At 38.6% G+C, this 10,107-nt stretch overlaps 1 long non-coding RNA gene across 1 annotated transcript in view; it reads left to right on the forward strand.

Moving 5' to 3' along the window:
* The window catches only part of LOC148780084 (uncharacterized), a 28,793-nt gene extending 19,045 nt beyond the window's left edge, over window positions 1-9,748 (forward strand). The window contains exon 2 of the long non-coding RNA XR_016043431.1: window positions 9,530-9,748. This is a non-coding gene — a long non-coding RNA (uncharacterized LOC148780084). The remainder of the gene's footprint in view (window positions 1-9,529) is intronic.
* Window positions 9,749-10,107: the final 359 nt, after the last annotated feature.

Below are 10,107 nucleotides of genomic sequence, written 5' to 3' on the forward strand. Positions count from 1 at the left end.
ATCTCTCCCTGCTTTGGAAGCTGTTGCATCTGTAAGCTAGGACATTGTCTAATCTAGTGGCCCAATTTTCCACATTTAAAACAGGCTCCGGTATTCTAATAACAATGGCTGGATTCATGGTTTTTCCCACATTTTTTATATGGTTCTATTGGGCTTTGAAGTGGCAAGGGCCTTAGCTTCTTGTTTGCCCTTTCAAACTGTTGTCGATTAGTTGGTGTGGGTCTAACATGGCTTTTCTGATTTTTCGTCTTTTGGTAATCTTCGAAATATTTTTCAACAATTAGGGCTCATTCCACTATTTCAGCAAAAGTTTTCAATTTTAAGACTGATATGCTGCTTCTAATAGCTGGTCTAAGACCTCTTTCAAATTTATTCACCTTTCTTGCCTCATTGTTAATCATATGTGGTGTAAACCTGACATATTCAGTGAACTTGACCTTGTACTGTGCTACTGTCCGATTTCTTTAGATTAATTTCAGAAATTCCATTTATGTTTGGTCTCGAATAAAATTTGGGAAATACATTTCATTAAATGCCTCTATAAATACTTCCCAAGTCAAGGGTTTATTTTCTTTGGCCAATACTCTTTTTGCCATTCGCCACCAATGTTGTGCTTCTCTGTCTAACATAAAAACTGCCAAGGCCACCTTCCTATCATCAGGACATTCCATTACCTCGAATATTTTATCCAATTGCATAATCCATCCCTCGGCTTCTAGTGGGTTTACAACACCCTTAAAAGAAGGTGGGTTCAATTTCTTAAATTGATCGAAATCACTCCCACCATTTCTTGTAACTGATTGCCTAGGTGGATTGTTGTTTTCCATCTGATGTTGCATTAGAGCAACCACATTTTTCAAGGCTTTATGAATTCCTTCCATAATAGCTTCAGCTCTTCTGGATCTTGACTTCGTCTCGGTCTGTACACGCAATAAATATTATTTTAAGTACATTCTTTTTAAATTTCCTAAGAATCTTAAACCTATTACTCTGATACCATAATTGTCAAACCCCAAGAATTTACAATACTGTTATTCCTGGTATGTGACAGTCAAAACATATATACATCTCTTGATAGGACAAATTTACAGTGGCGAATTCTTGCAAAGTAACAAAAGAAAGCTTAGGTAGAACTACAATATCTTCCAAAGTTGATCCTGACGAGCACTCAAAATGAAACCGCAGTTATCCTGAAAAATGTTTACCATAGTTTGATGAGTTTGGCTACTCAGTAAGTGATCATCATAATCCTAAAAATAATCATCAACGAAAGATATAAACAAACTTTCAAAATGAAGGTCAATTAAAAACAATGCAAGCACAAGCATTTATAGATAACAAATTCATTTTCAGAAATGCACAATTAAACATAATCCAAATGATTGAAATGCATATAACATTTTAACGGCAGTGAATAATTCAAAAGATTCCTAAAAATTACCCTACTGGCGTCCCAAGTAGATCACCTATACACACCATCAGCGTCCTGATGAGTCCACTTAATCCCTATCGGCATCCCAGATAGGTCAACTTAATACCTACAGGTCCACTTATACCTCACCGGTGTACCAGATGAGTCCACTGAATCCCTACTAGCGTCCTGGATAAGTCCACCAAAACCTCACCGGCGAACCAGCTGAGTTCACTTCCATACTTAAAGTATTTCTAAATCTCTTTAAACATTCGAAAGCAGCAATATCATGTACTCAACATATCGCTGAATCATTAATATGAATTTCACTGAAACCATTAATAACAGTCACTTTCAATAACATTTCAAAAATAACCAATCAAATATTTTGGGCTCAAATTTAGAAAGGTAGCAGTTCGTAAAGACATTCTAGCATAATTGCCAGTTTAATATGTATAGAAAAACTCTTATAGAATTTCAAGAATACGAAATTATCACAATTTATGAAATGTCAATTCGCAATTAAACATTTCACAACAATGCTCTAATCAATTGCAAAAATATCAATTTTTAAATAATAAGGCAGTAATTGCACATGAAATTTACAATGTCTAAATATTCAAAAACAGTAGAAAGAAATCTCACAATTTTACTAACAGCAGACATATCACATTTATTTCTAATAATTTTATTTCTAAAATTTTCTAACAATAGACAAGAAAAATAAATAAATAAATTTATTTCTAAGAATTTACAGCATTTAAAATTTCTAATATTATAATTTTATTAAAAATATTATTTTCAAATTAATGAGGTCACTTGCGCATAAAATTTATCGCGCCTAAAATTCATGATAATAAGCAGAAATAATTATTTCATTTCATTTTTAAGAAGAACGGATTATTTTTCAAGATAATGAAATCACTTACCTAAAATATTTGAGAGGGAGCTTCCGATAAAAATTCAGCTAGAGAGAGAGATCTCAAAATTTTCTAGGGTGGGAGTCCTCCCCTCTCTTATTTAAATTCTTAGGATACTATATTATATTCTTTTATTAAGTTACACCTCGCACCTGAGGTGTAACCGTTAAATTACACTTTAAATGCTTAAAGCCCACGGCCTTTAGTGGACATGGCAAGAGCAAGGCAGCAAAAGCTTTAAACCATAAGCTTTTTGAAAATAGTGATGGTCCCTAAGAACCATCATGCTCATACGAACCATCACTTATTAAAAGTTTCCCCCTTTTTTCTTTTTTTTTTGGAATTTTAGAATTATTACATTATTTCTAAGGATGGAATCACGGTCAACATCTCTAAGATCGAAGCCGTCCTTAGTGTGAAAGGCCATCAAATATGACCAAGGTCCATAGCTTTCTGGGATTGATAGGCTACTATAGGTGCTTTGTAGAAGGATTCTCAAATATAGCACTTCCCCTGACTCGACTAACCCAAAAGAATGTAAAATTTATTTGGTCAGAGGAGTGTAAGAGGAGCTTCCAGAAATTTAAGAAGACACTAGTCACAGCCCCAAACTGACATTGCCCGAAGGGAATAAAGACTTTGTGGTTTACATCGATGCATCCCATAAAGGGCTCGGATGTGTACTCATACAGAGGGGTAAAGTCATTGCTTATGCCTCCTGACAACTAAAGCCATATGAGCAGAACTATCCAATTTACGACTTGGAGCTCGCAGTAGTAGTGTTCGCGTTAAAAATCTGGAGGCACTACCTTTATGGGGCCCAGTTTAAGGTGTTCACAGACCACAAGAACCTCAAGTACCTATTTTTTCAGAGAGAGTTGAATATGAGGCAAAGAAGATGGATGGACTTATTGAATGATTATGACTGTAAAATTGATTTCCAACCAGGCAAGACTAATGTAGTAGCCGATGCCTTAAGTCTAAAAGTTGTGGTCTCTGTGGCACATTTGATGGTTCAAGAAATGAAGCTATTAGAGGATGTGGTGGAGTGGCACCCATCTCAGCCCCGTAATGAGAGGGAAGGAATGTTGTCAAGTCTAAGGATGGAACCCCAACTCCTTCAATGAATCCGAGTGGCCCAAAAAGGAGATCCCCAATTAATAAAAATCCTTGAAGAACTAAAAATGGAAGGAAGAGAAGATTTCTCTATGAGCAGTGATGACTTGTTAAGGTTTAACTACCGAGTGTGTGTTCTTAATGATGAGAATATAAAGAGGGTTGTCCTAAAGGAAGCACACCACTCCTACTACACGGTACACCCAGGGAGTACAAAGATGCACCAGGATTTGAAAAAGACCTTCTGGTGGAACAACATGAAGTGAGATGTGGAACAATTTGTCGCTAAGTGTATAACGTATCAGCAAGTGAAGGCAGAACATCATAAACCTATTGGACGACTGCGGCCCCTGCCCATACTAGAGCGGAAATGGGAATACATTATGATGGACTTTGTTTCTGGATTACCAAGATCAATTGCAGGGCATGATAGTATCTGGGTCGTGGTGGACCGATTAACCAAAGTTGCTCACTTCTTACCAGTTCGCATGACCTATACTCTAGTTAAGTTGGCTCAGTTGTACATCAGAGAAATTGTGAGATTGCATGGGGTGCTCTTCAGCAATGTGTCAGACAGGGACACCAGATTCACCTCCAGATTTTGGGCAAGTCTGCATTCATCTTTGGGAACCAAACTTACATTTAACACCGCCTTTCACCCCCAAACAGATGGACAATCAGAGAGAACCATTCAGACCTTGGAGGACCTGTTAAGGGCATGCATCACTGACTTTAAGGGGAGCTAGTAAGACCATCTACCTCTGATAGAATTTGCTTACAACAGCAGTTTCCAAGTCAGTATTCAGATGGCACCTTATGAGGCCCTATATGGAAGAAAATGTAGGTCGCCCATCTGTTGGGATGAAGTGGGCGAAAGAAGATTATTAGGGCCCGAAATAGCTCAAGTGATTCCAAGAAGATTGCCTTAATCAGGGAACAACTCAAGACAGCCCAAAGTCAGCAAAAGAGTTATGTCGATAATCGCCGGAGAGACCTCGAGTTTGAAGTGGGGGATCGGGTCTTCCTGAAGGTATTACCAACCAAGGGTGTTATGAGATTTGGTAAAAAGGGGAAATTGAGCCCACGATTCATTGGACCTTTTAAAGTCCTGTAAAGAATTGGAAGCATGGTTTACCGACTTGCTCTGCCACCTGAACTGGCTAGCGTCCACAATGTCTTCCATATATCACTACTGAGGAAATATCAACCTGACCCGTCCCATGTCTTAGAGTACGGACAAATCTCGCTCAGGGAAGATTTGACCTATGTTGAACGACCAATTGGGATATTAGACAGGAGAGTAAAAGTGTTGCGTAATAAAGAAATTCCTCTAGTCCAGGTGTAATGGTAGTATCATTCAAGAATCGACACGAGAACGGGAAGATGATATTAGAGAGAAATACCCCCACATTTTTTGTTAACGTTAATATGATTTTGAGGAAAAAATCCTTTTTAAGAGGGGGATGATGTGAGGACCACAATTTTCTCCCAGTCCAGTGACACGCACGGCGATGGAGAGTGAGATAGAGGCCTAGCACCATTTGGAGCATCATCGCGTGTCTTTAAGACGCATCACTAGCTGTGTAAGGGAGACGCAGCGCTGGCAGTGTAGGGAAGACGCATCGCTAGCTGTGTAAGAGAGACGCAGCGCTGGCAGTGTAGGGAAGACGCGATGCCAACTGTGTAAGAGAGACGTAGCGTCGGCTGTGTAAGGAAGACGTAGCGTCAGCTGTGTAAGGGAGACGCAGCGCCGGCTGTGTAAGGGAGACGCAGTGCCGACTGTGTAAGGGAGACACAGTGTAACAATCCTAAACTTTAAAAAAAAAAAAAAAAAAAAACTTTTAATACATGATGATTCGTTTGAACATGATGGTGTTTAGGGACCATCGCTACTTTTCAAAGCTTTTCGTTTAAAAGCTTTGTGTTTCCTTGCTCTTGCCACGTCCACTAAAGGACGTGGGCTTTAGGTGTTTAAAGCGTAAACTAACGCTCACACCCGTAACGTAATAAAAGCTTGAGGTGTTTAAAGCGTAAACTAACGCTCACACCTGTAACGTAATAAAAGAATAAAATAATATGTTAGTAGAATTTAAAGTCAGAGAGGTGAAGACTCCTACCTTAGAAAACTTTTGAGATTTTTTCTCTGGTCGAAATACAGTGAACTCCTCTCTCGAGCTGAATTTTTATCGGAAGCTCCCTCTCAAATATTTGTGAGTAAGTGACATCATCTTCCTGAAAAATAATCTAATTAATAAAAATTGTGATATTTTATCTATGTTAGAAATTTTGAATGCTGTAAATTATGAAAAATAAATTTATTTATTTTTCTTGTCTATTGTTTGAAATAAATGTGATATTTCTGCTTTTAGTAAAATTGTGATATTTCTTTCTACTGTTTTGAATATTTAGACATTGTAAAATTCATGTGCAAATGACTGCCTTATTATTTAAAAATTGACATTTTTGCAATTGATTATAGTATTGTTGTGAAATGTTTATTTGTGGATTGATATCCCATAAATTGTGATAATTTTGTATTCTTGAATTTCTATAAGAGTTTTTCTATACATATTAAATTGGCAATTATGCTAGAATGCCTTTACAAATTGCTACCTTTCTAAATTTGAGCCCAAAATATTTGATTGGTTATTTTTTAAATGTTATAGAGAGTGACTGTTATTAATGGTTTAAGTGAAATTCATATTAATGATTTCAGTGATATGTTGAGTACATGATATTGCTGCTTTCGAATGTTTAAAGAGATTTAGAAATAATTTAAGTATGCAAGTGGACTCATCCGGTTCGTCGGTGAAGTATAAGTGGACCTATCTGGGGCACCGGTAGGGATTAAGTGGACTCATCCGATACGCCGGTGAGGTATAAGTAGATCTGCAAGGATTAAGTGGACCTATTTGGGACGCCGATAGGGATTAAGTGGACCCCTCAGGACGCTGATGGGGTATATAGGTGACCTACTTGGGACGCCAGTAGGGTATTTTGTGAAATCCTTTGAATTATGCACTGCCGTTAAAAGTGTTATAAGCATTTCAATTACTTGGATTATACTTAATTATGCATTTATTGAAAGTGAAACTGTTGATGCATTTCTGTTAATAGATCTCATTTTGGAAAATATTGATATCTTTCAATCATGATTATTTTTAGGATTATGATGATCACTTACTGAGTAGCCAAACTCATTAAACTATGATAAACATTTTTCAGAATAACTGCGGTTTCATTTGAGTGCTCGTCAGGATCAACTTTGGGAAGATATTGAAGTTGTGCTTAAACTTTCTTTTGTTACTTTTTAAAAATTCGCCATTGTAAATTTGTCCTAAGGAGATGTATATATATGTTTTGACTGCCACATCTCAGGAATATCAGTATTGTAAATTCTTGGGGTGTGACACATAGTGCCGGCTATATAAGGGAGACGCAGCACCGGCTGTGTAAGGGAAACGCAGCACCGGCTGTGTAAGGGAAACGCAGCACCGGCTGTGTAAAGGAGACACAGCGCCGGCTGTATAAGGGAGACGCAGCACCCGCTGTGTAAGGGAGATGCAGCACCGGTTGTGTAAGGGAGACGCAGCGCTGGCTATGTAAGGAAGATGTAGCACTGGTTGTGTAAAGGATACGCAGCGCCGGCTGTATAAGAAAGACACAGCGCTGGCTTTGTAAGTATGACGCAGCACAGGCTGTGTAGAGAAGAGGTAGAGCCGGCTGTGACCCAACACCGTCTGTGAAATAAGAGCAAGAAAGAGCAACATCATGCGTGAACTAAGAGGAGCGCTGGGAGTGTCTTGGTCAAACATACGACCATCGCGCGTGTCAATGCCGCTCCGTACGTGTCAGAGCTATATATGATTGCATCAGCCACAGTGAATCCCATGAACCTAGGGTACTTCATCCTTCCCCCTCCCCTTTGACAAAAAATTCTCCCTCATTCTACCTTACTCTCTCTCTCTCTCTCTCTCTCTTTCTCTCTCTCTCTCTCCCCCTAAGGAGCTCACTGCCGCCCCTAAAGACAGCCAACGGGTGAAGGTGGAGGAAGCCAGAGAAAGTTGTTGAAGGAGATTGAAGACACCGTGGGAGTCAAGGTAAGTGGGTTTAGTTTCTATGCATCCATTTTTTTTTGCAAAGATCAAATATTGAAAATGGGTAAGATGATAAAATGAAAATTTGAAGTATGAATAGGTTGACATGAGATTGAAATTTCAGGTTTGTACTTCTAAATGCCATGACTGATTTAACCATTCAAATGATCTTGTTATTCATGGAAACTCATGAAATTTCTCATTGTGAGACTTGTTAACATGAACAAGGTTCCACGCCCGTAGTGTACCTTGGCCATGAAATACTAAATGTTTTTTTAAAATCATGTTAACTTGAGAATAAGAATTTCCAGAACTGTGAAAGATTTGCATCCAAATGTTTGATGGCCAAATGGCATCCAAATGGGACCAAATCCATACCAAATGAAAGCATGTATGTCTACTTCAAGTCTAATTTTTTATGTCATGACAAAATTTCACATAGATTAAAAGATATGGCTTAAAATGTCAACATGACATTGTTCCCAGTCGCTGCAAATTCCAGCAATTGTGGCCCTCTTTGGGCCATACCTTTGACCTAGCAAACGGTGTCCAAAAGCCTTGAAATTTCCACCATTGGAAAGGTATGTGAATTTACTCAAAGTTGCATGTTTTGAAGTTTTTAGAATTCCCCACGGATTTTGCGTTATGTCCCAAAGTGCGCGAATATGTCATTGTGCAATGTTGCAGGGAAAATTTCCAGCAACTAATGCTCACATTATACTGAGCCATTGACCCATCAAATGAAACCAAAATTCTTTCAAATTATTGTATTTGTAAAGCTCTATGTGTAAGCTCAAAGTTTCATGTTAGAGGCATTTTGAAATTCCCCCTAGATCGGGAGCTACGCCCTCGCAAAGAGGGGCATGTCACTGTTACATGTCACTACACCAAACGCTAAGTTATCTTGATATGCGATAAATGCGAATTCCATATAATAAGTCTCATATGAATGCCATAAAGATATGTGAATGATTCCATATAACTGTACTTTGTGGGGAAAAGGGGCCACGAGTGCAATATTGATGAAATGAATTCGTAATGAATACCAAATGCTACTAAGAAGACTTATGTGTAAATTCCCTATGAAAGCTTATGAAATAAATGTATTTTGCTAAATGCTATGATGTTATGATGAAATATGATTCATCTGTATGAGACATTGACTGATGTGAATAAATTGAATGCTTGAACAAGATGAATGGCCACTGTTTATATTGATATTGACCACTACGCGGTGGGACACTGATCGGAAGTGGATAAAGTTATGATATTGTGACGAATGGCCACTATTTATATTGATATTTACCACTATGCGGTGGGACACTCACTGGGAGCAGATACTGTTATGATATCGCCTGCTACGCGATGGGACACTCATCGGTAGTAAGGAAAGTGATGCCAACATATCCCCTAACCTGCATAATGATAGGAACAGGTTAAGGGAGAGGATAGAGGGTTGCACCCCAGATTCATGAAATGAAATGAGATGAAATATACGATTGATGCCTTGCAAGGTAAAGGCTATCGAACTCCAATGCGCGCTGAGGACCGTGTGCATGTGTTGAGGGTATTACGAAGTGGATTAGCCCACTTGGCACTACCCTCCCTCATGTATGATGGTAGAGGTCTTAAGCAATAGCATGGGCTTAGCCTGATGGATAGGGCCTCTATTGCGGGAATTGGTGATTTAGGGAGTGAGTGGGTAATGATTGAATTTTTTAATAAGGAATGTGTAGGATTGCTCTGATTGAATGTTAATGATTTCACTTATTTAATGCTCAATCGCACTGATTTAGTGATAACTACCATTTAAATGAAATGTTCATACTCGTTGTCTTGACCTGATATTCATATATGCCAAACTATGACTTTATATTGATGGATTGAACTGTTATCTCACATGGATATTATTACTATAGATGCATAACACTAAACCTACTTGCTGGGATGTATAGCTCATTCCATTATTTCTCCTCTCCTGATAGATTGATAGCAACAGGTTCAGGGCTTGGAGTTCGTGTTTTGCGACGGGAAGTCGAAGCTAGATTTCTCGAAGAAGGTACTTAGATCTTGTTTGTGGCTGAGCTGTTTAGCCCTGGGTTTTTATTCTTTGTTGATATGTGTAATATTGGGCCTAGATGCCCCGAACTTAATGTAATATTTTGGAAAAATTTTATATAATGGATTTTTGGTGTTGGGATTTTCTATGTTCATCTGCTAGTTGAGTTATTGTTTTAGTTCTTTTCCATTGTTTGCTCGATTACCGAAATTAAAGGCCTTGAGTCTACTCCTTCCTGAGTGACAAACTTTACATTGGATCACGAACCCGTGCTCGACCGCCCGTCGCCGCGTGAGGTACGGTGGTCGGGAGCGAGGTCATGACATTCATAATCTGATGAGCTTTGGGACTATAAAGATCCAATTCGGCAACACTTCTGCACTCATAGAAGAAGGGCTTTGAGAATTCCTTGAAGTACTAGTACTTCGAGTTTCTGGAGTGAAGCCGGGTAGAGGGACGGAAGAAGGATTTGGAGGTAATTCATCCTTCATCTTGATTTTTCCC

Source organism: Amborella trichopoda, chromosome 10 (genome assembly GCF_054954075.1).
Source record: "Amborella trichopoda isolate Santa Cruz 75 chromosome 10, AtrichopodaSantaCruz75HAP2 v2.0, whole genome shotgun sequence".
NCBI lineage: Eukaryota > Viridiplantae > Streptophyta > Magnoliopsida > Amborellales > Amborellaceae > Amborella > Amborella trichopoda.